The sequence below is a fragment of the Chrysemys picta genome, unplaced genomic scaffold, assembly GCF_011386835.1.
Source record: "Chrysemys picta bellii isolate R12L10 unplaced genomic scaffold, ASM1138683v2 scaf357, whole genome shotgun sequence".
Lineage (NCBI taxonomy): Eukaryota > Metazoa > Chordata > Testudines > Emydidae > Chrysemys > Chrysemys picta.
The window spans coordinates 12439-40262 of NW_027053064.1; the positions used below are offsets into that span (position 1 = coordinate 12439).

The following is a 27824-nucleotide window of genomic DNA, read 5'->3' on the forward strand; positions in this document are numbered from 1 at the left end:
CCGGAAACCGCAGCCCCTTTTAAATGGCCAACCCAACGGGTGCTTGGTATGGGAAAGGAGGGTGCTACTGTTTGAAACCATTCCCACATGTTAAGAAGGTTAAAAAAGCCAAAAGACTGTGGCTTACCATGGCTGCCTGCAAGCCGAAATCTGTTGCCTGGCACTGCGTGAGTGATCTCTCACACCAAACCGGCAGGCCCTCAATATAAGAGGAAAAATGTGACCTTGTAACGAAAGTACATGTGCTGTGTAATGTGAACAGCAAAATTTAACGTGAAAGAGTGTACCCATTGTTCTCTAAAATGTGTCTTTTTTAACCACCTCTCCCTTCTCCTCCACCAGCTGCAAATGTTTCTCCTTCACAGAGGCTAGTGAAGATTAGAAGGAGAAAACGGCAGACTCGGGATGATATGTTCTCGGAGCTCCAGATGTCCTCCCACGCTGACAGAGCACAGCAGAACGCATGGAGGCAGTCAATGTCAGACTACAGAAAAGCACAATATGAACGAGAGGAGAGGTGGCGGGCTGAATCGCGGGATGAACAGAGCAAGTGGCGGGCTGAAGATGATAGGTGGCGTCAGCTTGCAGACAGAAGGCAAGAGTCAATGCTCCGTCTACTGGAGCATCAAACTGATGTGCTCCAGCGTATGGTTGAGCTGCAGGAAAGGCAGCAGGAGCAGAGACCGCCGCTACAGCCCCTGTGTAACCAACAGCCCACCTCCCCAAGTTCCATAGCCTCCTCAACCAGACGCCCAAGAACACGGTGGGGGGGGGGCCTCCGGCCACCCAGTCACTCCACCCCAGATGATTGCCCGAGCATCAGAAGGTTGGCCTTCAATAAGAGTTAAAGTTTTAAACTGTAGTGTGTCCTTTTCCTTCCCTACTCCCCCACCCATCCCGGGCTACCTTGGCAATTATCCCCCTAGTTGTGTGATGAATTCATAAAGAATGCATGAATGTGAAGTAACCATGACTTTATTGCCTCTGCATGTGCTGCTCGAGGGTGGGAGGGGAGGGTGGGGTGGTTGGTTTACAGGGAAGTAGAGTGAACCGGGTGGGGTGGGGGCGGACGGTTCATCAAGGAGAAACAAACAGAAGTTTCACTCCGTAGCCTGGCCAGTCACAAAACTCATTTTCAAAGCTTCTCTGATGCGCACCGCGCCCTGCTGTGCTCTTCTAACCATCCTGGTGTCTGGCTGCACGTAATCAGCAGCCAGGCGATTTGCCTCAATCTCTCACTCCGACATAAATGTCTCCCCCTTACACTCACAGATATTGTGGCGTGCACAGCAAGCAGCAATAACAATGGGGATATTCTTTTCGCTGAGGTCTGAGCGAGTCAGTAAGCTGCGCCAGCGCGCTTTTAAACATCCAAATGCACATTCTGGAAAAGACCTTTCCAACACTCAGCTGGACAGCATAGCAGAGTTCATCAAACAACTGGGGTTAAAACCAGGAAAAAGGGGGAGGGAAGGGAATGTCTGTGGGGAACATGGCAAGGAGCTCACATGGTTCTGTAAGGAGATTGCCAAAGCTCTTTGTGAAGATTGCAAAGGATCCCCGACTCACCGCTCTCACGCTGTGATTCCCATGGCAAAGGCTGCTCATGGGTCCAAGGTAGGGGTGTTTTGCTAGCTAATTAAATCACTTCAAGGCCCTGTGTCACCCCCTCTCTGGACTGACGCCAGTCTGCTGTGGGTGGGCCTAACCCCAGGATCCCATGTGCTTCTGGGCCTCTCAGACACACTCCCAGCTGCAGACCCCATGTCTGCCACCCTGCTTTGTGGAGTGCTCCTGCACAGCCCAGCTGCCTTAACCCCACGAACCAGTGCTGCTGCCCTGCCAAGCTCCAAGTCACATACACACGCTCCACACACTGTGCAGATTTCCAGCTTGCTGTGCGCACGCTGAGTTCTCAACTGACCCTTTCAGGGACAATGTGTCAGCCGAGTCGAGAACACTGGCCTAGGAAAGGGATTTCTGAACCATGGGCCTTTGTACCAAAAAAAAAAAAAAGAAAAAAGCCGCAATCGCGATCTGCGGCAGCAATTCGGCGGGAGGTCCTTCACTCCCAGGCGGAGTGACGGACCCTCCACCGAATTGCCGCCGAATACCTGGAACTGCCGCCCCTGTCCGGAACGGCCGCCCCAAGCACCTGCTTGAGAAGCTGGTGCCTGGAGCCGGCCCTGATTCAGATGTACCAATAGTCAAAAAGGCTATTAGCTGTAATCTGTGCAATTTAAATGAACAAGTCTACAATCCATGATCCCATGGTCCTACACCACTCCAAGCCTAAGACGGGTTGACATATTTTAAGGACAATGAAGCCATCAAAGCCAGATGGAAGGAGCATTTTGAGTCACTCCTGAATCGTGAGTCAACAGTCTTTAATGCCACCATCGAATCTATACCTCAGTGACATGAAAGAGAATCTCTTGCTGATCCTCCTGCCCTCGAAGAAGTAACATGATCCATCATGCAAATGAAGAACAGCAAGGCAGCAGGGCCAGATGCTGATGACATCCTCGTGCACACTAAGACTGACCTTCAGTCCACACTGGATTTTTTTGCACAAGCTCATCGAAGCCTAGGACTCTGACTCAATATTCGGAAGACTAAAGTGCTCCATCAGCCTGCCTCAGGCCTTTTACATAACCCATAAGACAAATATGACTCCTACACTCCTTTAGGGATGCAAACCCAACTGTCTGGAGAGGTACCACCGACAATGCTTCTGGAAGATCCTTCGCATCAAATGGGAAGATTGCTACGCTAACGCCAGCATCCTCACTGAAGCCAATGTCACCAGCACTAAGCAATGATTCTCATGAACCAGCTTCATTGCGCTGAACATTGTGTGCGGATGCCATACTCTCGCCTCCCAAAACAAGCCATCTACTCTCAGATCACCCATGGTCAGAGATCCCGTGGTGGTCAGAGGAAACGCTACAAATAGACACTGAAAATGTATCTCAAGAAAACTGATGTGGACATCACAAGCTGGGAGGAGCAAGCCACCAACTGACCTCAGTGGTCAGCCTCCATCAGGTAGTGGCCCGCTTCGAGGAGAAGCGCCTTTCCCTCAAAGCTGAAGGAAGGAAAAAGAACTTTCTCACAATGGGGAGCTGACCCGCTAGGAAATGTCTGTACCTACTGCGGGCAGATCTGTGGTTCCAGGATTGGACTCCTGAGATATCTCAGGACCCATAAGTAAATCTGTGGTAGAGATCATCCGCGAACCAAGGAACTGCCGATGATGATGATTTCAGCTGAAAAATGTTGCCCAACTCTAGTGATAAAAAACGTCACAAGAGAGCATGCCCAAAACAGGAAACAAACAAACAAAAACTGCCTGTGTTTGACTTTGCAAACATAACAAAATGGATGAAGGTAGCAGGGGTGGGGAGAGAACCACTGTACTAAAATTTTTAACAGCTATTACACATTATTAATTCCTCTTTTTTGTCTTTTAGAAGAAATTCTTGCTGAACTTGGTAAGTTCAATTTTTCCTATTCCTTGTTTCTGGAGTCCCCTGAAACCTCTCCCACTAAGGGATGAGGCTTTCCTGACCTGTGCATCCCCCCAAAAAACAACAGTCCTACATCTCCTTCCTTTCCTCATCTTTCCCCTCCCAACTCTGCCAGATCATCACACCTCTCTGCCCCCAAGTTCTATCCTCATCCCACATAGCCGACTCCTCCCTGCCTTCACTTGACCCCACTTGATCACACGGTGCATTTGAGACAGGTGTGTTTTAAACCACTGACTGTAAATCTGTCCCTCTCTTTCACAAGCACAACACATTGTGTTCAACCGTTGGAATATCACCATAACCATGGCAGAACGAAAGCTCATAATTTGCCTTTTTCTCCTTCTAGCAACCTTGCGATCTGAAATGAAGAAAGACAAAGGTAATTTCTGGGACCAGTGGGGTGTATTCAAAAGACTAGCAAAGGGGAAATAAACACAGCTTCTGCTCTTCCTTTAAGATGAAAGAAGAAGGGCTGAAACACTGTTTTTTAGAATGTGATTGTTCAATATATTAGCAATTCAGGTCCTGCCTAGGACCATGGAGGGCAGAGGGAGGCAGGGAACGGAGCAGAGCAAAGAGGAAACCAGCAAACTGAAAAGGCCAGAGGCTGTCTGGGCAGCAGGCTATTGCTGCTTTGCCGGCTACTGCTGGAGGAATCCTGGCTGCAGGGGCTTGGAACACCTCTAAGTTTTCCTGCTGTCATTTCCCCCATCGCCATGTGGCTGGGCAAGGAGGTTACATGGGGCTGGTTCCCCTGTGGTCAGGGGGACTCTGGTTGGGTCTCAGCCCTGGCACCAGGTGCTTTTGTTGCTTCTCAAGCTCTTCTCTCCCACCAGAGAAATGAAGAGCCTGATCGAACATTGTGCCAGCAAAATCAGCTGCCTCAATTGTTCTCCAACCATGTCGTCCGCTCCCTACTCAAATCCCTCCCCTGGCTCCTCTTCTACTTCTGCAGCAAATTGTAGCTTCTCCTCAATGCCAAGGATCAGCACCCAGGAGCTGGATATTTTGTAAGAGGGGCTGCTCTCCTGTCCTGGCATCTGTGGGGTGTCCCACAACCTCAGCCAGAGGTGGATGAATTTCAGGTTCAGAGATGGGCTCCCAGGATGATCAGGGTCATGGAGGGCCTGCCGTAAGAGAGGAGACTAAAAAAACTGAGCTTGTTTTGGGTAGCAAAGGGAAGGCTGAGAGGGGATGTGATTGCTCTTTGCGAATGCATCAGGGGAGTAAACAACATGGAGAGAGATGAACTGTTGAAGCTAACAATCAAATCGACCAAGAAGAAATGGGGATTATCTGGCCTTGAATTCAATTCAGGCTGGGAACTAAAGGTTTCTACCCATCAGAGGAGTGAGGTTCTGGAGCAGACTGCCAGGAAGTGTTGTGAGAGAAAACAACAGGTATTTAAAGGTATTTTCAGGTATTTAAAAGGGTGTCATAAGGAGGAGGGAGAAAACTTGTTCACCTTAGACTCTAAGGATAGAACAAGAAGCAATGGGTTTAAACTGCAGCAAGGGAGGTCTAGGTTGGACACGAGGAAAAAGTTCCTAACGGTCAGGGTGGTTAAACACTGGAATAAATTGCCGAGGGAGGTTGTGGAATCTCCATCTCTGGAGATATTTAAGAGTAGGTTAGATAAATGTCTATCAGGGATGGTCTAGACAGTATTTGGTCCTGCCATGCGGGCAGGGGACTGGACTCGATGACCTCTCGAGGTCCCTTCCAGTCCTAGAATCTATGAATCTATGAAACAGAACTAATGTTAAAATGGAACTTGCTAAGTTTTTTAATAGGATTTTATGAAGGGGCTGTGATGGGGATCCCAGGATGTCACCTGGACTGGGGGACTGCTGAGCCCTCTGTCCCACCACTGGGTGGTTGTTGGCAAGCTACAGACCTCTGGCAGGTTCTGCATTTACACGGATATCCACAGGAAGGGACACACCTAGCTGAGTTACATGAATGCTTCTCCCAGCCACTCATGAATCGTCAGCAGAGAGGCTCCAGCCAATCCTCACAGCTCCCCAGCCTAGGACCCCAGAGCTGAAGTGTCTTGCGCTGGTCAGAAGCCTGAGCAATGTAAGTTCATTACCCAGTCTGCCCCTCCCTCAATGTGGAGAGGACACACACTAACCTTTGTATCCTGAGCTGAGATTTTCCAAGCACTTCAACTATTTTATGTAAAATATAAAACAGATTTAATAACTACAGAAAGATAGATTTTAAGTTATTATAAGTAGCAGACATAGAGATCAAAGTTGGTTACCTAAGAAAGAAAAGTAAATTTGCAATCTGAGTTCTATAAACTAAACAGGATTTGAATCAAGCAGTGTCTCACCCTGACAGATGGTACAAACAGGTCACAGATCTTCAATACAGTGGCTGGGTCTCTCCTCCAGCACCGGACCACCCTCCACAGTTCAAAGTCTTTGTCCGCTAGATGTTTCTTCCAGGTGTTGAGTTGTGGCAGGAGTGAAGCCAATCACGATGTCACATCCCTTCTTTTATAGTTTCTTCCAGTTTGCTGCAAAGATCTATGCTTGCGAGGTGGGGGTCTGCCTCCATTGGTCAAGTAATCTCCATTGTCTACGTGACCTCTCTGAGAAATCTTCTGGGATGGCTGCTGGGAAAGTGAATTCCCTTTAATGGCCCATCAGCACATCTGGCTACTCCATTGTTGCACCTGAAAGGCTGGTTGTGGATGTTTCCAACCTCAGAACATATTTCAGTAACACACACCTAGCAAAACTTCATAACTTCACATACAATCATAGCACATACAAACCCAACAGGATATTAATGTTAAACAGATCAAGAATTTTAAAATGATACTTTACAATGGATACTTTGTAGGAAACATCTCATAATTATATGATGGGGTGAATATAGGGATTTCAGGGGGCTGCTTTGAGGTACAAAGTGCCACAGGAGCTGTCTGTGAGAGCAGGGGACTGGAGTAAGTGCAGGCTTCACTAGGGAAAAGGTCCAGGTGTATATCAAGCTAGGCTGCATGGATGTAGCTAACAGTGAAGTCTGATAATGGAGCAGCAACTCTGCTGTAGTTAGGATTGAGACTCGCAGTTTAAAAGATAACTTTTCTCACTGAGCTAAAACTGATTGAAAACTGCTCTGCCTGATGGGAATGGTATGTTGTGGACATGGTGGGACACAGCTTAAAAGGGGCAGAACTAAGGATGCTTTGAACAGGTGGCATGTAACTTAACTTTGTATTTCCTGGATTTCAGAGGTGTTAGCGCAGTGTACAGTCCAGCCCAAGGTGTGCACCATCATCTCTGACACAGCTGTCATTTCAAATAGCAGCAAAGCAGGGTACAATGGATTTACTGAGTACATGTTGTCGTTTTCAGTCAGACAGTGGAAGAGATAAAATTTTCCATCGAATGGAGGAAATCTGTTTCCCTGCTGTATATTCAAAGCAACGTGCTGTAATTTCAGACAAGAAAGTTTACTTCACACCTTTTGAAATTCAGGAGAATAGCAATGGTTGAGCATCAGAGAGCACAGTTATTTTATAACAGTGCCATTGCTTAGTCAAAGAGCTGAGGTATTCAGATGTAACAAAGGTCAAAAAGTCTATCAGCTACAACCTCTCCAACTTAACGCCTCTGCTCCCTGGTCTGTGCAGGCAGACTGGTTGGTGAATGACAGAGTCAGAGAAAGAGCTGTTGAAATAATTGATTTTTTTGTTTGTCTGGTAGTTATAAAAACTTCAAAAATATTTCATTGTGATTTGGGGCTTTTGAAAACATTGTTTAAATTAAAAGCTAAGTCAGTTTGGAAATGAAGGGCTAGATTTAAAGAGGTGGTCAGTGATAGCAGGGGACTGGCTCAATGATTCAGGTGGTTCCTTCCAGTCCTATGTTGTTAGGTTTCACAAGGTGCCTTAGGCCAGATCTACACCACAAACATCTCGGTATAACTACGTCACTCAGGGATGTGAAAAATTATACCGACCTAACCCTGGTGTAGACAGCGCTTTGTTGACGAGAGAGCTTCTTCATCTCTGCAGTGCTGTACATGTAGACAAGCCATGACGCGTCATTCTAAAAACTAAGGAGCACCTCCTTAGTTTTTCGAATGATGCGTCATGGCTTGTCTACATGTACAGCACTGCAGAGATGATGTCCTTCTGATCACCGATAGCCCAGTTATTAAGTCACTCAGACGAACTGCGGCGGCCCAGCTTTGAATCCCTGCTCTCCCCTTTCCTAGGCGAGTGCCCTAACTGCAGGGCTGCTGGCTATTCTAAGTGGGTCTCTCTCAATCTCTCTGTCGAAGCTGTTCTAGGTGGTATAAATCATTAAATAGTCTTAGGCACAGAGACTGAAACCCAGGAGCTCACCCCTCCCCAGTGACCATCCTAATCCCTACCCTACAGAGCCTACACTTGCTTTCTGGGCCAATGAGTATTAAAATAAGGTACATAAGTATTTTCATAAATATTCTCTAAGGTATATGAAGTATTAAACATATAAAGGTGACAGCCCTGCCAGAGTTAAGGTTTAGATCAGGCCTGTGTTTGAAGCTGGTCTTTCCTAACTGCTCTAAAATCAGCGTGGTTCCTTGGATTGCCCTGACATATGATGTGGCTCCTGGGAACACAGGTTTCTATTACTGATCCATATTTGACCATTTGACTTTGCAAAAATACAAAAAAGGACAGGGGAGAAAAAATACCTCTATTATGAAACATCTTAACAACTATCATCATTTTCATACATTATTTATTTTTCTTTATTTGTCTTTTAGAGGAAATTCTTGCTAAATCTGGTAAGTTCCATTTTCCCTCTTCCTTCTACCTGGAGTACAGAGAAACACCTCCCACTAAGGGATGGGAGTTGTATGATCTTTTGAAAATTGTTTTTAATGTGGAACCTTAACATTTTATTTCTACACATTTAAGAATCTGATTAAAAAACTAGAAATAAATAAGTTAAAAGGTCTTGTTAGAAATGTTTGCTGACACCTCTTCTTGCTGACACCTCCACAAGCTGTCTTGTTTTCAAATATAGCAATATTTGAAATGTATTCATTGTTATGTTTTTTAAATGTGTGAGAGATTGAAGAGATGAATGAAAAGCATAGTTCCACTTTTTCTACAATGAACTGGAAAAAGTATAGCTATATATATAGCACCACTTAAGAGCTTAAAATAAGAGTCTAGCTAAGGCTTGGTCTACACATGAAAATTCTATCAGTGTAGCTACATTGGTCAGGGGTATGAAAGTCTTCCAGGCCAGTGGACGAGTGCTTCCATCACCTTAGCTAACATCATTCCCCCTTGTGCTCCGGGGGGAAAGGGGGCTGCACACTCCGGCAGATCAAAGCAAGTTCGATATAACGCGGTTTCACCTATAACGCGGTAAGATTTTTTTCGCTCCCGAGGACAGCATTATATCGAGGTAGAGGTGTATCTGACTGATTTGCAGAATATTGGCTAAATCAGCTAGGGAGAGAAACCTTTCTCTAGACATTGCCCTTCCAGAGATCTGCTTTGTTGGTGGAAGAAACTGTTGTTCTGAGATTATTTATTATTATACCCAGGGATTTCAAAGGAGTTTGAATCCTCCTTTTATCTCTGGCACTAAGTTCACTTTGAAGCTCAGAAGCAAACTCTGAGTGCACCTCAGACTGCTGTAGGAAACAAACAGGATGGTGGGAAAAAGGTCTGGGATAAGTTTAAAGAATTATCATTAGTGCAGCCCTGTGGGTTTGGGTGAAATATAACACACCCAGAGCCTTCTGCACTCAGGCCCGGATCCACAAAGGAACTTGGGCACTATGCCTAACTTTCAGCTAGCCCCTCCCCTCCCCCCCCCGTGGCATCTACAAAGCCTCAGTCAGGCACCTAGGCCCCTGATACCATGTGTGGGGAGACGTGAGGCCTATGAATGTGATTCACACAAACTAGGCAATGAGAGATGCTCAGAAGTGGAGTGTGACCCTTGCTGGAGAAACACAGCCCAGCCCTGGACAGTGCTGCAGCGGCGTGGCTCCAGCAGGGCCTGAGCTCCCGCCGCTCGGCCGCAACTCGCAATCCCGCCCCTTACCTCGCGGCTCTGAGCGGGAGGAGCTCAGGCCCCGCCCGAGCCATGCCGCTGCAGCGCTGTCCAGGGCTGCTCCTGGATGCGGCGCGCCGTGGCGCTGGGGGATGGGGAAAGGCAGAGGCGGGGGGGAGCCTATGATGTTCTCGTGGGGGCCCCTGCGGGGCCTGGGGCAAATTGCCCCACTTGCCCCCCCAGGCAGCCCTGGCTATAGGAAAGAGAAGACGTGAGGGAGGAAGAGGACACAGGAAGTGAGGGGCAAAGTCTCACATCCCAGGTGGTGGTGGGTTTTAGCCAGACCCAATGGAGGTAGTGATGTCATCTGGGTCCCACATTCTGGCCTGGTCTGGTCAGGTGCCTTTAAGGCTCAGGATGACAAAGATCCAACGGTGTCATGGGGGATCCCGGGGTTCCAGGGGACAGTGGGGGTGGCAGCCATGATGATGCAGCTCACTCCATTCAGTCACCCCTCCCCCCATCAGCAGTGAGTCTCAGACTCTCCTGCCACAGGCTTTTCTTTCAAGAACCCCACAGGGAAGGGAGAGGTGGAATAGCTCTGTTCACTCATTATATTGTCCACCAATTACACCCAGTTTCTGACACACCAATTTTGGTCTCCTTAGTACCAGTCCCACACGTCGCTTGTTCACCAGGCATGAGCTTAACTCAATCCTTGAGTTATAGCAGGAGGTCTCTTTGTCTGAGCTATTTCAGTCTGTTTCACTCCCCTTTCAACCTCTTTCCTCTCAACTAGGGTGACCAGATGTCCCGATTTTATAGGGACAGTCCTGATTTTTGGGACATTTTCTTATATAGGCTCCTATTACCCCCCACCCCTGGTCCCGTTTTTCACATTTGCTCTCTAGTCACCCTACTTTCAAAATTATTACCATGGGTTACTGTGACTTTTGATGAGCTCTCACTCACGTCTGCCAGCGGCGCTCACAGTCAGGGTCAGCCTGTAGGGACAGTTATCACAACGGGGGTTGAAGGGAGGGGGGGTTTCTGCCTTCACCCCTTGGTGAGGAGACGAATATGGGGAATGAAGGGACGGCAAGGGGGACCCACCTGTCACTGAAAGGGGGGTTCATGACAAGTACAGTTATAATAGTTTTCAGTCTTATAACACATTTACGATCTTTTCAACTTAAAATTACCTATCCCCTCCCCATTCTCTGCCCCCTATTTCAGCTCCTACTGTCCTCTACTGCAGTCCTTCCCCTTCCCCTTCCCCCCACTCCCTACCCCCCCCTTCAGCTGCTGTCCCCCTTCCTGTCCCGAGGTTTTTTAACCCATTCCCTTGAATTCCCCACAGTGCATGTGACTCTGGATCCAGACACAGCTCATCCTGAACTCATCCTGTCTGAGGATCGGCGGGGTGTGAGATGGGGAGACACACGGCAGGACCTGCCCAACAATCCTGAGCGATTTGATCGTTGGCACTGTGTGCTGGGCTCTCCAGGGTTCACCACGGGGAGTTGGTACTGGGAGGTGGAGGTGGGGGATGAGGAATTCTGGGCCATCGGGGTGGCCAGGGAGTCTGTGTGGAGGAAAGGCTGGATCGGCATTTCCCCTGAGGAGGGGATCTGGGCCATGAATTGGTGGGGATGGGTGTCTAAGGTTCAACCTGCCCCTCAGAGCACCCTGCCCCAGAGCAGCTGGCACCGGCAGGTTCGGGTCTGTCTGGACTATGAACAGGGGCAGGTGGCATTTTTCAGTGCTGATAATGAGGCCTCGATCTTCACTTTCACTGAGGCCTCCTTCGCTGGGGAGAGAATCCGTCCTTTCTTTCAGATGAACTCCCAGCTCAGACTGGGTCCCTGAGATGGAGGGACGGGGGTGACATTCACCCAGGGCCGTCCTTAGGCATACTCAGCATACACAGCTGTGTAGGGCACCGGAAAATTCGGGGCACCTCCTGGGTCTTAGTGTCCACCCCCCCACCTTCCTATCCCTGTTCTGACCCTTCCTGCAGGCTCCCACAGCTGGCTGCTGCAGCGTGGTGTCTCTTACTCCGGAAGGGAGCTAGTAACTTAAAAGTGAAAAAGCCTCCAGCCTGCCAATCCTATTAGCACAACATTGAAACTGTTAAAGAGCCATTCGAGTGGTAATGAAGCCATTTAACAGGCATTGCCAACCCCTAGGTATATACTGTCAGGGTACGTCTATACTTACTTCCTGGTCCGGATGTAAGCGATCGATCTTCTGGGATCGATCCCGGAAGTGCTTGCCGTCGGACGCCGGTACTCCAGCTCGGCGAGAGGAGTACGTGGCATCGACAGGGGAGCCTGCCTGCCGCGTCTGGACCCGTGGTAAGTTCGGACTAAGGTACTTCGAATTCAGCTACGTTATTAGCGTACCTTAGTCCGAAGTGGGGGGGGTTAGTGTGGACCAGGTCTCAGTTTCTGAATTTACTGACAAAAACAGTTGTGCATTACTGTAATATTTACTCAGAATATGTTAGTCTACGGGACCTTATTTTTAAAGCAAATTTTAAACTATTTCATTAGAAGATTGCTGAAGATTATGAAATCACATCTCTAAAAAATCCTTGCATAGAGTTTTAGATCCACGATCTGAGTATTCACCTTTAGCCTCACATGCTTGGCTCTTCAGACATATAGTTTTTAAAATAAAATCCTTCAAAAGACCACTCTTATCTAAAATACATATTTTAATTTTAGTTACTATAGTACAAAAAACTTGCTTCCAAAGTCTCCCTGTCCTTTCTGTCCATCCCTTTCTCCCTTCACCCCCCTGTTGAAGAGAGGCTAGCCCTTAAAGGGTGTGACGTTATTGATATAATCTGGGACCATATAGATCATTGTTGCAACCAAGGTCCTGTAGTGGCACGCAAATCTTGTATAAAGGGGATCAAATGGGGTGTCTAAGACAAGGTTCTGTTTACTGGTTATGATTATGCTGTCTATATGTGTGTATCACTTTTGTAGTTGAAGTTATGAATATTGGCTCTATACTGTCTGTATTTCAAACTTATGCTATGCTGCTGGGTGACATCCCAGACAAACTGGTGTTAGCTCTGCCTAGCCTGCTTGATGGCCCATTAAGGACCATCAGCTATACAATGGACCCATTGAGAGAAGGCAGATACGCCTTGTAACTCAGCAAAGTATGCAGGGACTGGCCCATGTGACTCCAGACTCCATTTTGTTGTAATTTTCCACAGTAAGAACAAAGAGGTGTTCTTACACCTGGAAAAGACTATATAAGGCTGATGCCTCATCTCCATCTTGTCTTCAATCCTGCTTCATACCTCTGGAGGAACTTTGCTACAAGCTGAAACTTTGAACAAAGGACTGAGGACCCATCCCAGCGGGGGATGTATTCCAGAGACTTGATTTGAACCTGCAGTTTATTCCATCGCTGCTGCAAGCCTGAACCAAGAACTTTGCCATTACTGTATGTAATTGATTCCATTTAACCAATTCTAACTCTCATCTCTATCTTTTTCCTTTATGAATAAACCTTTAGATTTTAGATTCTAAAGGATTGGCAACAGCGTGATTTGTGGGTAAGATCTGATTTGTATATTGACCTGGGTCTGGGGCTTGGTCCTTTGGGATCAGGAGAACCTTTTTCTTTTACTGGGGTATTGGTTTTCATAACCATTTGTCCCCATAACGAGTGGTACTGGTGGTAATACTGGGAAACTGGAGTGTCTAAGGAGATTGCTTGTGAGACTTGCAGTTAGCCAGTGGGGTGAGACTGAAGTCCTCTTAGTCCTGGCTGGTTTGGTTTGCCTTAGAGGTGGAAAAAACCCCAGCCTTGGGCTGTAACTGCCCTATTTGAGCAATTTGTCCTGAGTTGGCACTCTCAGTTGGGTTACGCCAGAACCGCATTGTCACAAAGGACAACGCTTTCCTTCCAGATAGCTGGACAAAACAAGTTTCCCTTTCTTTACCCTCTGAACTATTTGATGAACTAGTTTTAAGAGAACCCTCCAGCACAATCAGTACCTTAGTAATATTTAAAATCCTTTGTTATGCCTAAAATCTTTGGAAACATAAAGTTGGTGAAATTTCATAAACATGTCTGGTTATGGAGATAACACAAAATAAATTAGTGTTCCCTTTTTCTAAAAGCAATGAACATTGTTATGAACATACTAAACCTCTGTGACTGATTAATTTAAAATAATGTCTTTGTTTCAGTCAATTAAAAATGTAGTAATCTAGAACGATTACTTTATGATCTGTTGAACCGTAATATCCTGTTGGATTGTCTCTGCCTATCATTGTGTGTGAAGTTATGAGGTATTGCCTTTTGTGTTACTGAAATATGTCATGGGGTTGGGAGATGCCCAAAGCCAGCCTTTCAGTAGGGACAAAGGAGCAGCCATCAGTGGCCAGACAGGAGTTAAGGGCTCATCAACACTCAATCCACTATCCCAGAGACCTTTTCGGAGAAGGCTCGTATGCCATGGGGATACGCTAACCCACGTCACAGCAAGAATCTTTCGAGCAGCCGGAAAAAAGTATAAAAGAGGAAGAGTGACATCATTACTTGGCCTCTCTCCCCGCTCAGCTCAACACCTGGAAGATTGTCTGAAAGACAAAGGCTTTGTCAACACCACTTCTGTTGGTAAAATTTCTGTCGGTCAGGGAGTGCGAAAAAATAAAGCCCTGACAAACAACTGTCACAGACAGAAGTGCTGATATGGACAGCGCTATGTTGGCAGTAGAGGCTCTCCTGCAGAAATAGCTAACGCCGCTCATTGGGGGTGGTTTAATCATGCCAGCAGGAGAACTCTCTCCTATCGGCAAAGCGTGGCTACATGGGAGACCTTACAGCGGCACATCTGTAGCGGTACAGCTGTGCCGCTGTAAGGTCCGTAGTGTAGCCGAAGACTTTGAAGGAGGGAGTTTGGTCCCAAGCTGGAAAGGGGTTCAGTCTGTGTATTGGAGAACTGGAAGCTGCTTGTACCAGCTCTTAGGGTGAGACACTGCTTGATTCAAATCTTGCTTAGCCTCTTTAAGTTAGAATTAAGACCTCTGCATCTGCTACTTATAATCACTTAAATCAACTGTTCTGTAGTTAATAAACCTGTTTGATATGTTACCTCAAACAGTGTGTTTTGTTTGACGTGCTTGGGGAATTGCAGCTCAGACTACAAAGGCTGATGTTTGTCCATTCCACACTGAGGGTGTGGTGAACTAGGTAATGAGCTTACACTGGCTAGGCTGCTGACAAGTGCACAATGGTACAATCCTGGGGTGCAAGGCTGGGGAGCTGGGGGGAATTGACTGGAGCCTCCCTACTATGGCTCATGAGTGGCTGGGAGAGTATTCATGTAATGCAGTTGGGTGTTGTTGTAGGAGCAGCAGTGATCTGTATGCTATGTATAACCTGTATGCTCAAAAGGTCTGTTACACTTTCCCCCACCCCTCCCTCCTGGAATGCTTGTGGGATGAATGGATTGGTTGAACAGCTGGAAGATCAGGAGAGCTCCCAGGTAGACTCATAGACTTTAAGGTCAGAAGGGACCAGTATGATCATCTAGTCTGACCTCCCGCATGATGCAGGCCACAAAAGCTGACCCACCCCCTTTCCCTTGACTCAGCTGTTGAAGTCCCCGAATCCTGTGATTTAAGGACTTCAAGTCGCAGAGAATCCTCCAGCTAGCGACCCCCGCCCCATGCTGCGGAGGAAGGCGAAAAACCTCCAGGGCCTCTGCCAATCTACCCTGGAGGAAAATTCCTTCCCGACCCCAAATATGGCAATCAGTAGAACCCCAAGCATGCAGGCAAGATTCTCTAGCCAGACCCTCATTGACCATTGATACTATTTACCAGTGATGGCACGCTGTTGATTAATTGACTAAAATCATGTTATCCCATCAAACCATCCCCTCCATAAACTTATCAAGCTTAATCTTAAAGCCAAAGAGGTCTTTCTCCCCCACTGTTTCCCTCGGAAGGCTGTTCCAAAATTTCACCCCTCTGATGGTTAGAAACCTTTGTCTAATTTCAAGCCTAAACTTCCCCACCACCAGTTTATATCCATTCCTTCTCGTGTCCACATTAGTACTGAGCTGAAATAATTCCTCTCCCTCCCTGGAATTTATCCCTCTGATATATTTAAAGAGAGCAATCATATCCCCCCTCAGCCTTCTTTTGGTTAGGGTAAACAAACCGAGCTCCTCGAGTCTCCTTTCATACGACAGGTTTCCATTCCTCTGATCATCCTAGTGGCCCTTCTCTGTACCCATTCCAGTTTGAGTTCCCTTTTAAACATGGGAGACAAGAACTTGCACACAGTACTCCAAATGAGGTCTCACCAGTGCCTTGTATAACGGAAGCAGCACCTCCTTATCCCTACCAGATATACCTCGCCTAATGCATCTCAAGACTGCATTAGCTTTTTTCACGGCCACGTCACATTGCCGACTCATAGTCATCCTGCGGTCAACCAGGACTCCGAGGTCTTTCTCCTCCTCCGTTACTTCCAACCGATGCGTCCCCAGCTTATAACTAAAATTCTTGTTAGTCATCCCTAAATGCATCACCTTACACTTTTCACTATTAAATTTCATCCTATTTCTATTACTCCAATTTACAAGGTCATCCAAGTCTCCCTGCAGAATATCCCAATCCTTCTCCGAATTGGCAATACCTCCCAACTTTGTGTCATCCGCAAACTTTATCAGCCCACTCCTACATTTGGTTCCGAGGTCAGTAATAAATAGATTAAATAAAATGGGACCCAAAACCGAACCTTGAGGAACTCCACTGGTGACCTCCCTCCAACCTGACAGTTCACCTTTCAGTATGACCCACTGCAGTCTCCCCTTTAACCAGTTCCTTATCCACCTCTGGATTTTCATATCGATCTCCATCTTTTCCAATTTAACCAATAATTCCTCGTGCGGTACCGTATCAAACGCTTTACTGAAATCGAGGTATATTAGGTCCACTGCATTTTCCTTATCTAAAAAGTCTGTTACTTTCTCAAAGAAGGAGATCAGGCTGGTTTGGCACGATCTGCCTTTCGTAAAACCATGTTGTAATTTGTCGCAATTGCCATTGACCTCAAGGTCCTTAACTACTTTCTCCTTCAAAATTTTTTCCAGGACCTTACATACTACAGATGTTAAACTAACAGGCCTGTAGTTACCCAGGTCACTTTTTTTCCCTTTCTTGAAAATAGGAACCACATTAGCTATTCTCCAGTCCAACGGTACCACCCCCGAGTTTGGTCTAAATCTCTTTCCTACTAACCGTTTTCCCTTTCTCGGGATACAGGCCTCCGACAGCTCCTGCAACTTCAACTTAAAATAATCCCAGGCGCCATCCGCCTTTAGATCCATAAATATGTTAGCCCAATCCACTTCCCTTACCAGTCCCCTTAATTTATTAAAATTAGCCTTTTTGAAATTGTAAACCCTAGTCTCTGATATAATTCTGTTAATCTTTCCATTTAGTTTAAATCGAATTAGCTCATGATCACTCAAGCCAAGGTTGTCCCCTACAACCATTTCCTCAGCGAGGTCCTCACTACTCACCAAAACCAAATCTAAAATGGCCTCCCCCCTCGTCGGTTCAGCTACTACTTGATGAAGGAATTCATCAGCTAGCACGTCTAGCAACATCTGAGCCCTATTATTGTTGCTAGCATTTGTCCCCCAATCTATATCCGGGAAGTTAAAGTCTCCCATGATTACACAGTTCCTATTAGTATTTACTTCCCTAAAAACATTAAATAGTTCTCTGTCCATATCCAGGGTAGTCCCGGCGGTCTATAGCACACCCCAAGCACTATCCCGGGGAGGCTCTAGTAGTTCTTTTACCCAGTGTGAGTATTGCCCAGACAGACTCCGTCTTATCCATTCCATCAGTTATTATTTCTTTACAGTTTACCTCATACAATGCTACCCCCCCACACCTTTACCTTTGTTCCTATCGTTCCTAAACAGCACATACCCTTCCATATCTGTACTCCAGTCATGACTACTGTTCCACCAGGTTTCGGTTATTCCTACGATATCCGGTTTCATTTCTCGGACCAGGAGCTCCAATTCCTCCATTTTGTTACCTAGGCTTCTCACATTGGTGTATAAACATCTTAATGTATGCCGTTTAGCCTGTCTCCCATCAGTTATGCAATTTGGTACGGACCCCTTGCTGTTCATCCCCCCTCTCCTTCTTATAGCCGGGGGGAAGGGTTTGGACATATCTGTTCTTATCTCATCACCCTCCTTTTCAATGTTGGAATCTGGCGTGGAGATTAACTGGACATCTCCCAACCGTCTCCCCCAGATTCCTAGTTTAAAGCTCTTTTGATGAGATGAGCCAGCGTCCCTCCCAGAAGTCTATTTCCTTCCCTACTCAGGTGAAGTGCATCCCGTGAGAACAGTTGTCTGTCCCCGAAAGCCTCCCAGTGACCATACATCCCAAAGCCCTCCTTATAGCACTACTCCCTTAGCCAGCTATTTATCCTCACAATCCTGTCAGCCCTTTGCTGCCCTTCTCTAGGAACAGGCAGAATCCCACTGAAGATGATCTGAGCCTCGATTTCCTTGAGCGTCTTCCCAGTCTGGCATAATCTCCCTTGATTCTCTCTAACGAGAACCTAGCTGTGTCATTTGTTCCTACGTGAAGGATTATCAAGGGGTTCTTACCTGCTCCTTTTAGGATCCTTTTCAACCGCAGGTCCACATCCCGTATCTTAGCACCCGGTAGACAGCACACCCTTCTGTTCTCTGGGTCCGCCCTGGTCACAGGCCTGTCTAGCCTCCTCAGTAAGGAGTCCCCAATCACGTAAACCTGCCTTTGCCTGGCGACAGTGCGATCTACTAATCTATCCTCTGTTCCCTCTAGTCGTAACCCGTGTCCGTTCCTATTTTCCTTTATACTCCCCCTTGTGCCATCCTGTATCCTCCCGGGGCCCAGATTTGGTGCTGTCTCCATCAACTCCTCCCCTCTCTCTATTGGGCTAGCTGCTCTTCTCTTCTTCCTCACCCTCCCACCTTCAGTTACCACCTGCTGCCCCCCCTCCTCGCTATCCAAACACCCAAACCTGTTCCTGAGTTCTATTTCCCCTTCACTAGCCCTCCTTTTCCTTGGCCTGCTTCTCATGGTCACATGCTTCCACTGCCCTTGTTCTCCCTCAGATATTCCCCCCTCACAGACCTTAGCCCCTGCTTCCACCTGAACCCCTGAGCATTCCCCTTCAGCCCCTCCTTGCCTTTCCTCCATCAGCTGCTCGAACCCCCTTCTAAACTCTACCCGGGTATCTACCTGCATCTCCAACCCTCGGATCTTTTCTTCCAGCAGCTCTATTAGACGGCACTTCATACAGACATACCTCTGTTTAGGCTTCCCCTTCTAGTACCATGTACATACCGCAGCTTCCACATGCAATCATCTGCATTGTGTCCCCTGCTGCTTGGCTCATGGCCGCTGTAGTCTCTGCCCAGTGCACCTGGGGAAACAGAGCACACGGGACACCGCGCCCTCCTGCCTCCCCTTCCACCTCCCCCTGCAAACTCCCACTCAAACTCCCCAGTTAGCAGCCCTGTTCACTGCCTCCTGTGCCGCTGCCTGGCTGGGCGGCTGCTTTTATAGGCCCCCTAATCAGCCAAGCTCCGCCCCCTACTCAGGGCTCGGCTGCCCTCCCAGCACAGTGCCCCTACAGGCCTCTACACACACAAGCACTACAAAGACAGACACAAGTACAGATACCTTCTCCTCCAATGAGACTCCCACTCAAACTCCCTGTTTGCTGCCTCCTGTGCCGCTGCTCACAGCTGTGCCGCTGCCTGGCTGGCGGCCGCTTTTATAGGCCCCCTAATCAGTCGAGCCTCCGCCCCCAAGCTCCACAAGGTGTCTGGGACTCTAATTAGGCAGCGTTCACACACCCAATGCATGGACACTGCATGGACACTGGCTGAGGTGGAGTGTGACCAACCAGATGCAGCCAAGTCATCTCTAGTCACAGGCCATGAGGAGCAGGTCCTTAAAAGGGGAAGGGGCCATGTGCTCAGCAGTGCACTCACAAGCTTGTACCTCCCGTGAAGGCCCTTCGCCCGGACTGCCTGGCCAGTGGTTCACCGCATTGCATTCCATCATGCCTCGGGAAGACTTACCTTCATCACACAATCCATCGCTATGCTGTGGGACACTTACGTTGAAGGATCCTGACATCTCCAGTGCCATGCCTGTCCTGGGAGCATGAGTATGCAAGTGTGAATGTGACACCACCCTCTATTTTGAGCTTAGCCATCAATATAATAAACGTACTGCTTTCTGCCAAACTCTGGTGGGTCATTAGTCCTCCCTAAGCTCACTAGCTGACCCAATTTCGGGTAACAGGTGTGTCCCTGCCTGTGGATGGCTGTGTGAGTGCAGGGCCTGTCCGAGGCTTGTAGCTTGACATTAGCACCGCAGTGTGAGGGACGGCCCAGGCAGGTGGGGTTGGAGGGCTCAGCAGTCCCACAGTCCACGTTACACCTCAGGGACCCCGTTACAACCTCCCACCATGGGTGTGGGGGGAGGCATTGAGCAATGCTTCAGCTGCTGCCTCTGCAATTGGCTCACAGTTGCTAGCATTCACTCGCTGCTGTCACCCACCACTGCTGTTGTTCACTCTGCTGCTCCACCCATTTTTGTCATGGCCCGCTGCTGCCACCACTTTCTCCGCTGCCACATTCGGAGGTTCTGTCACTTACCCAGCTCTCAGGGATTTCAGCCAGTAGTGGGGAACCTCCCTGCTGGTGCAGGCTGGACAGTCCCTTTCACTGTAACATGGCCCCACACCAGGTCTAAGGCTCAGCACCTACAGCTGGTTAGCAGTGATTGCAGGGGTAGTGACCACGGAACAAAACAAGGGCTCACCACTGAGACTAACCAGCTCTGTCTTTAAACAAGGGAGAGACCACTCTTAGCCAGAGCCCACACCACCAGAAAAGAATTCCCGCCTCCACCCTTGTCTCTCTTTCACTGGGATTTGGCAACTCTACCCCCTGCTTAGCAAGTGAGAATCCCTGCGTGACCCACTCAGTCAGGGGCCTGCAAATCACAGTTCTGATGCCCTTTGCTCACACACTCAGGATAACAACATTTCATTGCCCTTCCACTCAAATACTAGAGTGATTTGTAACCCAAAACCAGCCAAAACTGATCATTTTGGCAGAGCAGCTCCCTCTGCTGCATGCCTAGGCAGTGTAGGTGTGTCTGTGCAAATACAATCTGCTCCTGAAGTCTTTTCCCCCCAGGAGCAGTCAATGGGCAGATGATGGCGGGCCAAATCCGGACCACCAGATGTTTTTGAACAGACCCAAAATCTTATAATTATCATTGTTGTTATAATGTCTTTATTATTTTCTCCGGAGTCTGGACCTTGACTATACCTTGACCAAGAAATTTGGCCCTTGACAAAAAATAATTGACTACTCCTGTTCCAGCTCATCACTAGAAATCAGAGAAGAGCTCATTCATTCAGACTCTGCTTACATCACCATTCTCACTTTTGCTATCACACTTGCTGGTGTGCAGTCTGGGTCTCACTGAAGCTGTGTTGATCAGTCAGTGTCTCTTATAACTAGCCCATCTCCTATTAGTTCATCTTTAAATGTTCCATATTTCCAACGTTCAGCCAGACTATGAACTGCAGTAATGAAAATCTCAGCTGTTTCCTCTGGTTCCTGGCACCTGCTATTCAAACTGGCCTTTTCCTAGATAACATTCTATGTGCCCAGGAAATGGGCCTTAAACACCTCTTTCCCTTTGGCGTAGTCTTTCCTCTCCTCAGAGTGAGGAGTCTGGCACACAGGATGTCATCAGCAGCATCACCCATGGCAAATGGCCAGGCATTTACCTGGTATTCTTGGGCTTCCTCTATTAAACCAGCAGTCGTCTGGAATTGCTCAAATCTCTTCTTCCAGCAAGGCCAGCTGCCTGATTTGCCACAATCACATTTCTGTCGCAGAGCCGTTTGCACTAGGGACTGCAGTGCTGCGCTGAGACACGACTCTGCCTCCTCCTGCCGCAGCTCCCACAGCTCTCCACCCTGAGTCGCCACTGTCCCCACTCACTCACCACTCTGCCCATTTTCTTCCTTTACTCCTGCTTTGGAGAGCAGATTTCACTCACTTCTGACACACTGGGGCAGGACTGTCAGCCTCAGAGATCAAAAATCATGAGTCAGATCCTAAAAAACCATCAGATTGGCCCCACAAACCATGAGAGTTAAAAAACATCAACAAACAATGTTTCCAATCTGTCTGTTGACTTTTTCACTCCCCTCTGCTCCTCTGGCGATGTGTGTGTGATAATCCAGGCTGAAAAGCCAACCTTTACTACACACATGCCTCTCCTTGGAGGCTCAAAAGGAGACTCGCTGGATGCTGGAAGGACACAAACATATGGAAGGAGAATCAGAATGGAGAAGCTTCAAAGTCTTTCTTTTATCTGACCAAGTCCTAAGTGGCAAGAGACTGCGCCAAGGACCCCAAAACTGGGGGTGTGATTGGACTCTGCTCATGCTCCATGAGCTTGAAACACCCCTGGGAATACAGAGCCAGGGCCGGCTCTAGGCACCAGCATTCCAAGCATGTGCTTGGGGCGGCACTTTTCAAGGGGCGGCATTCCGGGGGGTTTTGTGTAGATTTTTTTTTTTTTTTTTTTTTTTGCTTCGGCGGTGGCTCTCCGGTTGTTTTGTTTTTTTTTTTTGCTTGGGGCAGCAAAAAACCTGGAGCCGGCCCTGACAGCAGCCTTAGCGGGTAGCCAGGAAGGAGCACTCACTAGGATCTGTGATACCAGTTCCAGTTATGATGGTAATATAGGTGAGTGATTTGTATCATGACACTATTCATAGTCTGCAAACAGCCGAGTGTAATCCCAGAAATCTCAGTGTGGAGCCTGGTCTGGTCACATGAAGACACTGCCCCTGGCACCAGTAAAATGACATTGACTAGAAAGGGGTGGAGGATGACTGGAAAAAATAGAAAAACAATCATAGAATCAGAGACGATTAGGGTTAGAAGAGACCTCAGGAGGTCATCTAGTCCAACCCCCTGCTCAAAGCAGGACCAACACCAACTAAATCGACTAAATAGTCCTTAACCTGTTCTTTCACCACTGAGGGCTGCTCACCTCCTCCTCATACTGTTTTGCCCAGGATAGCTGTCTGGGAGCTGACCTTGTCTGCTAAGACCAAGTCAAAAAAAACATTGAGTTCTTCAGCTTTTTTCACATCATCTGTCACTAGGTTGCCTCCACCATTCATTAAGGGTCCCACACTTTCCCTGACCTTTTTCATGTTGCTAATATACCTGTAGAAATCCTTCTTGTTACCCTTCACATCTCATGATAGCTGCAACTCCAGTTGTGTTTTGGCCTTTCTGATTACATCCCTGCATGCTCGAGCAATATTTTTTATACTCCTGCCTGTCTAGGTTGGATATTAGGAAACACTATTTCACTAGGAAGTTGGTGAAGCACTGGAATGGGTTACCTAGGGACGTGGTGGAATCTCCATCCTTAGAAGTTTTTAAGGCCCGGCTTGACAAAGCCCTGGCTCCGATGATTTAGTTGGTGTTGGTCCTGCTTTGAGCAGGGGGTTGGACTAGATGACCTACTGAGGTCTCTTCCAACCCCAATCTTCTATGATTCTATGAACAGGAGACACAGTCTGTTTTTAATTGTGATGGGAATTCAGATGTCTAGATGACTAGACTGAGAAATGAGGAATTGTGTCCCACACAGAAAGATCCCAGGTCACAAAGCTGGGGTCAGCAGTCTGGATCTTTCTGGAAGGACCTGACACAACTCACATCCTTCTGATGAAAACACCCCCTGTTGTCCCAGGTTCACAGTCCCCACCCAACCTGCCTCCAGAAACCCTCTCTGGCTCCTCATCTCTCTCCCTTCCCTGCTACTGGAAACTGTACCAGGGCAATGTACACCACACACAGCTTCCCCTCTGCTGTCTGTCCAAGACCCCAGACACGGGCAACTCCAGACACCTGTTGTCCCTTCCAATCCCATCCTGAACACAGCCTACAATGACAGTTCTCTCTGTTCTCAGCTCCACACCCCAGTCTCTGCAATGTGGGCCTGTGCCATGCACTGAGCAGGCCTGTTCCCAGCGCCTGGCACACACTCAAGCCGTCATACCTAGTGCTGCCTGGCAGCAGCTTCATAGGTCCAGAGATTTGAAGGCCAGAGGGGAACATTAGAACATTGACTTTGACCCCCTGTATAGCACAGGTCAGAGAATTTCTCCCAGTTACCCCTATATTGACCCAATGACTTATGTTTGGCGAAAGCACCTTCCAGCAGGGCTTCCAGGTTGGATCTGGAGGAATCAGAATCTGGGTAATCAAATGCTTCCATTGGCCGGTTGTTCTAGTGGTTAATCACCCCCCACTGTCATAATGTTGGGCCTTATTTCCATAGGTGCCAACTGCATGGGTGCTCCAGAGCTGGAGAACTCAGTGAAAAAAATTAGCGGGTGCTTAACACCCACCAGCAATAGAGCTGCAGCCCCAGCCAGGGATAAGTAGCCCCACCCCCACCGATCAGCTGGTAGATGGCTGCATTAATCACCTATTAGCTGTTCAACTTTTGTAGCCCCCCTGGGCTTGCTGCAGCAAAGGCTGACCCAGGCCTGAGTCAGACTTCGGTGGAGGGTGGGGCTCCTCCTCCAGCAGCCTCAGGGAGCTGCTCCACTGCTCCAGCTAGGGTTAGAGGTGGGTAAGGGGGGAGCACCAGGCTCCCTCTGCTCTGCAAAAACCCAGTCTGATCAGCAGTGGTGAGACCCTGCTCCCCTGGGTCGCCCCGCCTGCTACCTAGATCTCCTGGGCAAGCTCCAGCTCCCAGCCAGTGCCAACTGCAGGCACCACTAGGTGAGTCCTGTTTCAGGCAGAGGGAGCCTGGCGGGGGTGGTGATGCTGCAGTGTTGGGGGGGGATGGGGAGTTCCACCATGGGTGCAGTTTGGGGGTGGGGGGCATGCAGACTCACTGCCACTGCCTTTCCCCAATTCTGTGCGTGCCAAGCTGCTCTGCTCAGAGCTGGTAGCTAAAGTGGCAGATCATTCCCCTCCCACAGGTGCCCTCCAATCATGCCCCCTCACTAACACCACTTCCTCAGGAAACAAGGGAAATTAACTGCCTGAAAACGTGGTTAATGCAGGTCTTGTTTACACTATAGCGTCTTTGCCAGTATAGCTATGCCAGTCAGCCTTACCCCTGCTGAGTACCCTCTTCAACTCAAGAAGTGTGTTTCAGATTCCTGCTGGCACTGCCAGTCTGACGTGCCTTCTCTGGCTTGTCAGATTGGGTTTATATCTGTTATTGAACCACAGCCACTCATTAGGCTCTTCCCAGGCTGGTGAACCGCTGGGGTTCATTAACTGATTTCCTTAGGGTTGCTCCTGATTTACACGGCTACAAGTGAGAAGAGAATCAGGCATAGGCACTGACTCCATTGGTGCTCCAGGGCTCAAGCACCCATGGAAAAAAATAGCAGGGGTGGTCAACACCCACCAGTCACAGCTGGGCTGCCATTCAGCTGTTTGGCAGCTGGCATGGGGCCTCGGAGGAGAGGGCAGAGCAGAGGCAGGAAGAGGCAGAGTGAGGGCGGGGCCTCGAGGGAGGAGGTGGAGTGGGGGGGCCTTGGGGTGCAGTGAGGATGGAGCACCCACCAGGAAAAATAAAAGTCAGCGTATATGCTTATTTCTCATTTGAATTAGTCTGGCTCTAACTTCCAGCCATTGGTTTTTGTTCTGGTGGTCTCTGCTGGGCTAAAGAGCCTTTTAGTACCCGGGAGTCTCTCCCTGGGATGGTATTTATGCTCTGTAATCAAGTCACTTCTGATCTTCTTTTTGTGATATTCAATAGATTCAGCTCTGTAAATCTCTCCCCATCAGACATTTTCTCCAGCCCCTTGGATCGTATTTGTGGCTCTTTCCTGCACCTTTCCAATTTCCAATGGCCTGTGTCAAACACCGACGCTGCAGCAGTCCCGGGAGGAGGAGCCATGGGCCGATCACCTGTGCCCCCTGCCGCAGCATCCGGGCTCCTGGCCCATCTCAGGCCCCGGGCAGCGCACCAGGAAGGAGGAGGAAGCCCCGCCTGCTAATGCAGCAGCCCCAGGCCCAGCCCCAGCCCCAGCCCGGCGGGTTCCAGTCCTGCGGGGACTGAACACCATGGCCAGGAAGGTGACCGGCATCATGGGCATCCTGCTGCTGTGCCTGCCGGTGGGACCTGCGGGAGCCGCCAGGCTTCAAGGTGAGCGGGGGCCACCCAACGTGTGGAGAACACAGGGGCAGCCAGAGCCCCAGGGCCAGGCAGAGCCGGGAGCCAGGGGCAGCCAGAGCCCCAAGGCCACGCCAGGCGCCTGCAGCTCCAGAGATGCCCAGTGCAGAGGAGCTGTCCCGTCCCCCTGGCAGCAGCCAAGTGAACTCAAAGACTCAGTTCCCTGGCAGACAGCGAGCCCCCGCGTAACGCTGAGCTCAGGGCTCGTGGGGCGGTCCCTGCAAGCTCCCTTCCTTGCAAATTTTTTTTATTTTCTCATTAAAAAAATACATGGCTAGAAAACCGTAGCGGGTTTAGATACAGTTCCCCGCTCTAGGAGCAGCTCTAAGGGCTTGATTTTTCCAGAGTTGAGTGCCCACTGTCGTATTGAAGTCAGTGGGAACTGTGGACTTTGCCAGCACTTGGGCAGAGCCAGCCCTGTCTGAAAGAAAAATGGGCTGGTTTTCTTCTTGCAGAAAATTTTGATATTTTTTCCTGCAAAAATTCAAAACCTGATAATTTTCAGCTGAAACCCCTCCCAAAATTTGATCCACGCCCAAAATCATCTGTTTTTGGGCCAAAATCTTTTGAGTTTGCAGTATTTGAGTTTTTCCACAGAAAGCAGATCCTTTTTGTGAAAAATGTTTATTAGTTGAAAACCTGTTTCCTTCAAAAAACAGTTTTTTTGGATAACTTTTGACCCTCCCCCCGACTGATTTCACTGATATGTTGCCTTTTTTTAAGATTTGTTAGTTCCATACAGCTGTTAAGAGAGGCAAGGGAGCACATTGCCAGCCATGTATTTTAGAACTAGTAATTTCCTAGTAATTATTACCCCCTTGACAACATTGTGCTTTTGTTTACCAATCCAACCTCCCATCAAACATGTGCAAACACATAATGGGCCAGATTCTCAGCGGGTGTAAATCATGCTAATGCCATGGAAATGAAGAGATGTTGATTTACGCCTGGATCATATTCACTGTACTTTATGTAGTTTTGAATGGCTTATGTCTCCTGCAGTTGATTCCTCACTGGGCCTTTGTTCTTTAACAAACTGCATTAATAATGATCAATATTTTATTTTGTAGCTAGGGCTTTGGGGAACTTTTCCCGAGGTTTCCCCACTGTTAGTGGCTTTCGAATTTCTGAGTACTGCTGTGGTTTTGGTGTTGCTGGGGGAATATGAATTTGCTTTTCAGACCTGCACCTACTTTCCTTGTGCACCTCCCAAAGCCAAAGGGAATTAGAGTGCCCAGGGAATGCAGGATCTGGTCTAGAGATAGCTCCAGCCCAGCCTCACAGGAACAATGGAAACTGGCTTAGGCAGGCAGCAACAAAATAATCTGTTATTAGACCCTCAAGGGAGTCACCCTGTTCCTTTAGGCAGGTTGGGACTGCGATGAGGTAATGCTCACCTGACTCTGAAGGGGACGGGGAGCAAAGTCAGAAGGAAAGAAAGGCCATGCTCTCTCTCTTCCACCTACATCTACAGACACCACTACCATCAAGCAACTGAAATGTTGATCAAAGGGGAGAGCCTGACTGAAAAGTAATCAGCCAGCCTGTGGTGAGAAGCATTTTTAAGGACATTGAAAGTGTTAAGATCAGCGTTTTGCTTTTATTTCATTTGACCAAATCTGACTTGTTATGCTTTGACTTATAATCACTTATAGTTAATAAATCTGTTTGTTTATTCTACGTGAAGCAGTGTGTTTGGTTTGAAGTGTGTCGGAGGCTCCCCTTGTGATAGCAAGCCTGGTGCATATCAATTTCTTTGTTAAATTGACGAACTTATATAACCTTGCAGCATCCAGTGGGCATAACTGGACACTGCAAGATGGAGGTTTCTAGGGTTGCGTCTGGGACCGGAGATATTGGCTGGTGTCATTCGCTTGCGAGTAGCTGGGAGCAGCTTACATGCGAGAGGCTGTGGGTGAAAAGCCCAGGAGTGGGGTTTTCACAGCAGA

At 48.3% G+C, this 27824-nt stretch overlaps 1 long non-coding RNA gene across 1 annotated transcript; it reads left to right on the forward strand.

The window, feature by feature from the left end:
- Positions 1-27550, forward strand: LOC135978648 (uncharacterized). The gene is made up of 4 exons (XR_010596028.1): positions 1-826; positions 3474-3494; positions 3880-3912; positions 25459-27550. It is a non-coding gene; the product is annotated as an uncharacterized LOC135978648 (long non-coding RNA).
- Positions 27551-27824: the final 274 nt, after the last annotated feature.